Source organism: Microchirus variegatus, assembly GCF_963457635.1.
Source record: "Microchirus variegatus genome assembly, chromosome: 2".
Classification (NCBI taxonomy): Eukaryota; Metazoa; Chordata; class Actinopteri; order Pleuronectiformes; family Soleidae; genus Microchirus; species Microchirus variegatus.
In genome coordinates this window covers 35113824-35120189 of record NC_139803.1, presented here as the reverse complement: position 1 = coordinate 35120189, position 6366 = coordinate 35113824, and positions in this window count along the sequence as shown.

The following is a 6366-nucleotide window of genomic DNA, read 5'->3' as shown; positions in this document are numbered from 1 at the left end:
TGAGAGAAACAATTATTAACATGTTGGTGTCTCTAATCCTGGATAAACACAGCTTTTCAAGAACAACAGCTAGTCTTTCTTCCCCTCTTTTTCTTTAAAAAAAAAAAAATCTGTGTTTAAACCCCGTTGTCACTTGAACTCCAAAAGCCTAACTAATACCAGCAGAGGAGAAAGGCCATTGGTGTGGAACGCTGTCTTTATAGAGGTTGTGCTCTTGGTGGAAGACGTCGCTGGCCAGCAGGCATTCACATCGGAGGGGAAATCCAAATTTAGCTTGGGGACGGAACATCATTGTGTGTCAAACGCTGCCTGTTGAAAGGGTATTAGACTGAAACATGTACACAGCCTGTAATCTTTTATTTGTTTGTACACTTGTCTCATGTAATCTGCTTTCTAAAAAATACAGAGACCATTTCCTAAGTCATGCTGGGAAACCCATGAATAATGGATCCGGCTATGACTATGAGGTATGGCAGATTGACACTGCCTTCGACTGAATAAGCTAAGGTGTGGGACTTGTAACTGTACTGTGTCACTTCTAAATAGAAGCAAATTGTCAAATGATTGAACACAACACTGAAGAAGTCTATCAGCAGCTGCATTTGTTCGATTTCATGGTGTTTTAAGTCAAGACAGAAGGACGTTACATCAAAACTGCTCTAGTAAAGCGAGACGACTGCATACGCAAGGTTAGAGTAGGACTGAAAACACAAGATAGTGCGGCGAAAAGTTTCAGAAGAGAATTACACTGCTCAAAAAACCCAGTCGTTGAGCAGTTTAACTCGTATTAGTCAGATGGAATACTATTCATTGACAAAGCCCGTTTTCAGTTAAAATTGTGACATTATTTCTGTTCACGAAGACCAAACAGAGACAATATAATAACACGAAAGCCATCAAAAGTTACACACGGCACCATTAGAGGTTAAGGTTTAAAAAAACAATTATAGTGTAGCTACACTGAAACAGCATCGGGGAACAACAGGTTAGTAGATGTCATAGATTTTGACCTCATTTTATCCCCTGGGGGTGATAACATGACAGCCACCAGATGAACAAGACTGATACCTTTCATGAATGAATGAATGAATGAATGAATGAATGAATGAATAAACAATAAAAGGGGGAATAACACAACTCTATTGAGTCATGAACTACATGTAAGATCGTTTCAGTTGAAGTTGATGCAGGAAGCAATCAACTGCTGATGCCTGGGCCACAATCTACCCCACTCACACACACACACATACCTGCACACACTTCTTCATCATGTCAGTGTCGCCCGCGGCTCTGGTATTACAGCACATCAAAACAACCTTCTGAGTTTCATTTCCGACACCCTCGAACCTGCTGACTGGCCACTTGGGAAGAGTTCCTCGTCTCAGTCATTTCCTCCTGCCGCCTGCCATGAGATGATTGAAGATGCATTCATTGACACACCACAACTACCAACCTATACATATGATGCATCCTTTAAAAAATAATAATAAAAAAAATAGGAGGTATTCATTTTGTTGGAATAATGATTGGGAAACATATAATACATGTAAATGATATTATTATTGATTTTAGATTATGAGTGTTATCACAGTTCCACTCAACTCATTTCCACAGAGGAGGACTGGGTGAAGCAAAGTCCTAAAAAGGTGCTTGGTGTGTGATGTTGAGGATGCGTTGTGTCCATCTGGCAGGCCAAGGTTTAGCCGGTAATCCCAGAGCCCCCAGACTGTCGATCACTGCCCCCCTGCTGGCTCCACCACACTCCTGACCTCACACACAAGAAAACACAACATCTGCACATAAACTGCAGACTGAAAATCTTCATATTCCACAAACGGTTTCTCATCTTCCTAAGGTGTGTGTCGATAGCGGGTGAGGAGATTTTATGTGGCTTAGGAGGCACCAGCGAACAAACACAAACAGACACTGTGAAAGAAAGAAGTATGACCCCAAACAAGGGAACACAGAGACATACCTTCATGCATGCAGAGGGCACAGAGACTTGTTTTTGAGAGGCGATCTAGAAGAACACATTTATCAGACACACAAGTAGGAAACTAGAGTAAATATACACACACATAATTACAAAAACATAGACGGATAGGCAAACACACACAAAGACACCCAGAAGCAGTCACCCAGCCATACACACCACACACCTAACCACCGTTAATCCCCCAGACACAGGAACACACACACACACTCACAGAGCATCATTATGTTTATCACTGTGAACCAGCCCACCGACACCCATCACTCTAATTCCATTTGTCTGTTTAGATTCGTTTTGCTTTAATCCTCCCTTGTTTGTGCACATCTGCAAGCGCCGCAATAGTACAGACACAGAGAAATGAGAGACAGACGGACAGATTGAAAGACAGAGGGAGCTCACAGGAAGGACTCTCCCCTTACTGACATGATCCTGGTCCCTGTAGCTCCAGTGGATGGGGGAGACAGGCGTGTATCTCTCTGCCCAGGGAGAAGCTCCCCCGTCCCAGCCACAGAGACACCGCCAGGCCCGCAGGCCGCCGTAATCACTGCAAACAGTCAAACATTCAGTCACACAGGCTCTTACACCAACACAACATTACAGGCTTTTTACACAGTATTACACCACATCTTATTATCCCATTCAAGTCCCTCTATTAGCTCAATTGGATGGTGGGATTTTCATTTGTAAATTGGGGGGATTTTAGATTAGCTCGTCTGTCAGTGATGAAATGTGCCCTCCCCTCTCGAGACTGTGACTTATGTGACCAATCACATATGAATCAATGCTTACACATGCCGCACGGCATGAATGGATGGCGTCAGGAGGAGGAAGAATATAAAAAAACTACTTCACCCGGGATTATGTTACAGTAAATATACAGCACTGCAGATTTTATCACAACACTGACTTCACAGTTTAGATCCTTTATGGTCTCTAATTGTTCTCTGGATGCTAAATACAAAGGTATGTATGAATTAACCCCCAATTAGTCAACACATTTATGAATGACAGTGCTTTCCTTTTAAATTATAAAGGACAATAATATCTAACAGAAAATGATACATATTAAACTGCTATAGCAGCAACATTATGCAGAACTGAAACCGGTTTGGTTGAAAGGAGGCAAATGAATTACCCCCCTCTTCCTCCGCAGGCCTTCCATTCAGACACGGAGCGTGTGAGAGAGAGAGAGAGAGAGAGAGAGAGAGAGAGAGAGAGAGAGAGAGAGAGAGAGAGAGAGAGAGAGAGAGAGAAAGGCACCTCGAGCTAGTCGAGAGACCCGGCAAATTATGAAAATGCTTCTCTGTGTCCTAAATGGAGGCCGAGCTCTTTAATGTGGCACAAAATTAGAACCTGGGGGAGGCAGTGTGGCCCACTTGATTGGCGAAACCCCTCCTGGCCCACTACCCTCCTTTCCTCTCCTCTCCCCACTCCCCCCTCACACCCCTCTTTCTCAAAGCATAGAGATATTATCCTGTGCCTGGTGGCGCTCTCTTGTATTGGGGGAAACTGAAGGACCCAAGAGAGAGCCCAGGGGCATCCATAAAGGTGCCTAATTTGTCAGTTTACTCCTCAATTATTTAAATAGATCTAAGAAGGGAGCGGAGAATGGGGCTTTTTTCTGCCTCTTCGCAGTCAAAGCAGAGAGAGACCTTTCTCCACGGTAGCCATTTTCAATTACGCTCTGCAACCGCCGTCTTTGATATACACGAGTGCCATAGTGGAGAGGTGCTGTATCAAATAAACAAATGTGTGTACACGAGATAACAGCAAGAACTTGGGGATAATATTCTGTTTGCTCAGAATAACTTTTGCAGATTAGTAAAAAAAAAAAACTTAGATGTGCACACAGAGCATTTTCATCATACAGAGGCCTAGTACTCATCCTTCTACACTTTGATTTATTACTATCAGGATACAACCTCATTCACCACCATACACTGTATATTTTAACATATACAGTCTATGTGAGCCACTAAGGAGAGACCACCGAAGGTATATGACTATAAGACCAAGTCTGGATATGGAGATGTTGCATTCCCCCTAACCCTCTGACCTCTAATTCCTCACATATCTGCCTCTATTGTTTGGTTTATTTTGGAGGGGTGAGGTCATGCAGGGCTAAGGAGAATGAGGACACCATGAAGGACGAGGGAGGACCACACAGGGTCCTAATGTGACCTTATCTCTCACAAGTATCTGGTGGAAAACAGGAAAAGATCCCAGAAAGTGTCATTTTCAATAAGCGCTATATCAGCAGCAATGCTAATGTGAGGAACAAGACAATAGCCTAATAGTTTAACACAGCCAAACAGTAAAAACACATTTTAGACGCAACAGAGCTAAAGCTTCCCACGGACAAACGAGAACACAATGAAGGCGGCGACAAACACCTGTACAAATAAACTCAAATCAACCTGCAAACGCACTGTACCTGCACTTAAACTAATCGAGAGTGACGGCAAACACAAAACCAAGATAAGTCAATCATGACATCATGTCAACACAGACTGTGCTAATGGGCCTAATGCTACCCAATCAACATTGATAAGTTTGAAGGGATATATTTAACTGAAGGTAAAAAACTAGACTCATCACAGGTAAGGCTGCATTTTTAATTAGTTTAAGAGTTGCACTTTGAGATTAACCCGCAACTTTGTGCGCTATAGCAACAATTCCAAGCTTAAAATGATGCGTGAAGTTTGGCCACCTCAACAAAGATGGGTGGCCTCGTAAACATCCTTGAAACAGGTTTCTTGTGCTTAGGGAAAAGGATCTGAAAGGCAAAGTTTTTCAGAGTTAAGATTCTGCGAAAAATCTGTGGCCAGCTGAGTATATCATGCCTCTCACACCCCTCTATTCTCTTCCTTAACACAAACAGCCCCCCCCCCCCCGCCTCCCCTCCACAAGAAGCCTCCATCCAGCCAGAGAGGAGAGGAGATAGGCCCAGTTGCTAAAGCTGTCTTTTCAGCCCTTGCTCTCGCTCGGTCTATCTGAGATACACAGCAAGCGGAGGTGTCGCTTTTCCGCTGGCATTTCGGACAGTATCTACTTATAGACGGGAGGAAAAAGAGAAAAGAAAAACAGAAGGGGTATTATCAGGGAGGGATGAGAGCAGCAAAGGCATTTTGTCTTTTTATTCCCCTCCTAAGCCCTGGGCTTTGCTCCCAATCCGATTGGTCGATACGGCCAGGGATGTAAATGAAATGCAAAGAGGAATAAGGCTGGCTTCCCATCTCCAGTGTGTGCCCCCCTAAGTCCCCCCCACCCCCACCCCTTTTTTTCCTCCTCTGTCTCACTCCCGTCTTGCTCTTTGGGCTGTTTATGGTGTTGTGTTTCTGTCTCCCCATTCAGACTTGCTGTGCTCCCCATTTCCATCTCGCCCTCCACACTCTCTTCCTCATCCTCCTCTCCCCCCCTCCTCCTCAGCATCCCTCCCCTCTCCCTGGCTGGGCACACAGCTCTTATCTTCTCAGACGTCCCACATTCCAGCGTTGCCGTGGCTCCCTGCCTGCATCCCTGGTCACGGCGATTCCACGGGTTCCCACAATCCTCGGCAGCTTGCTGATTTAGGGTGGGCAACTGACTCTCAGAGACAGGAGAGCGCAGAGAAACAGAGGGGTTAGGGAATGACGGGGTGAGAGGGGATGAGAGGCAACGAGGATGAGAGGAAAGACGGGGATGACAAAGGGGGAGGAGAGGAAGAAAGCAAAGTAAAAATATCACACAAGGGCGAGACATGCAGCAAGCAATGTACACACAAAAACACACATGGATATGTAAGAGACACAGTCAAAACAACAAATTTGATCTCCAAAATACAACAGAAAAACATCAAAAAGTAAAATAAACACATATTGTATTAGAATATTTTAATCTGTAGAGGGCAGAGTAACAATTTTCCTTTTTTTTTTTATGTGAAACCAAACCATCTGTGCTGCAGCAGGTTGAATCTCATCATCAAGCCAGCTGACAGCTGCTATAGCCAGGCCTGCAAACAGAAAGGGCTGATTACATTCTGTGAGAAAAGTGCACATACACTATGTCCTTTGCTTTTCTAGTGGTATATCAAACAGCAACACTCCTTCTTCACTTCCCCGTCTTCTGTTTAACATGTTTTATGCTGTAATATCAGCATCGACATTCACAAAAACAGTCAAAGTGAAAGAAGGGTAAGTCTTTGAATTCTGGTCCATTCACTGTGTGTTTGCGTGCCACAGTGCCCTTTTCCAGCAAACCCAGGTCAAAACGTCCACTTTCCTGTGAACACGTGACAGTCCTGCGAGTCTACATGTGTCCCAGGGGTTTGCAAGACTTAAAATCATCGTTTTATTGACCGTGTTCATGGGCTTCAGTGGACATTTGAGCATGTT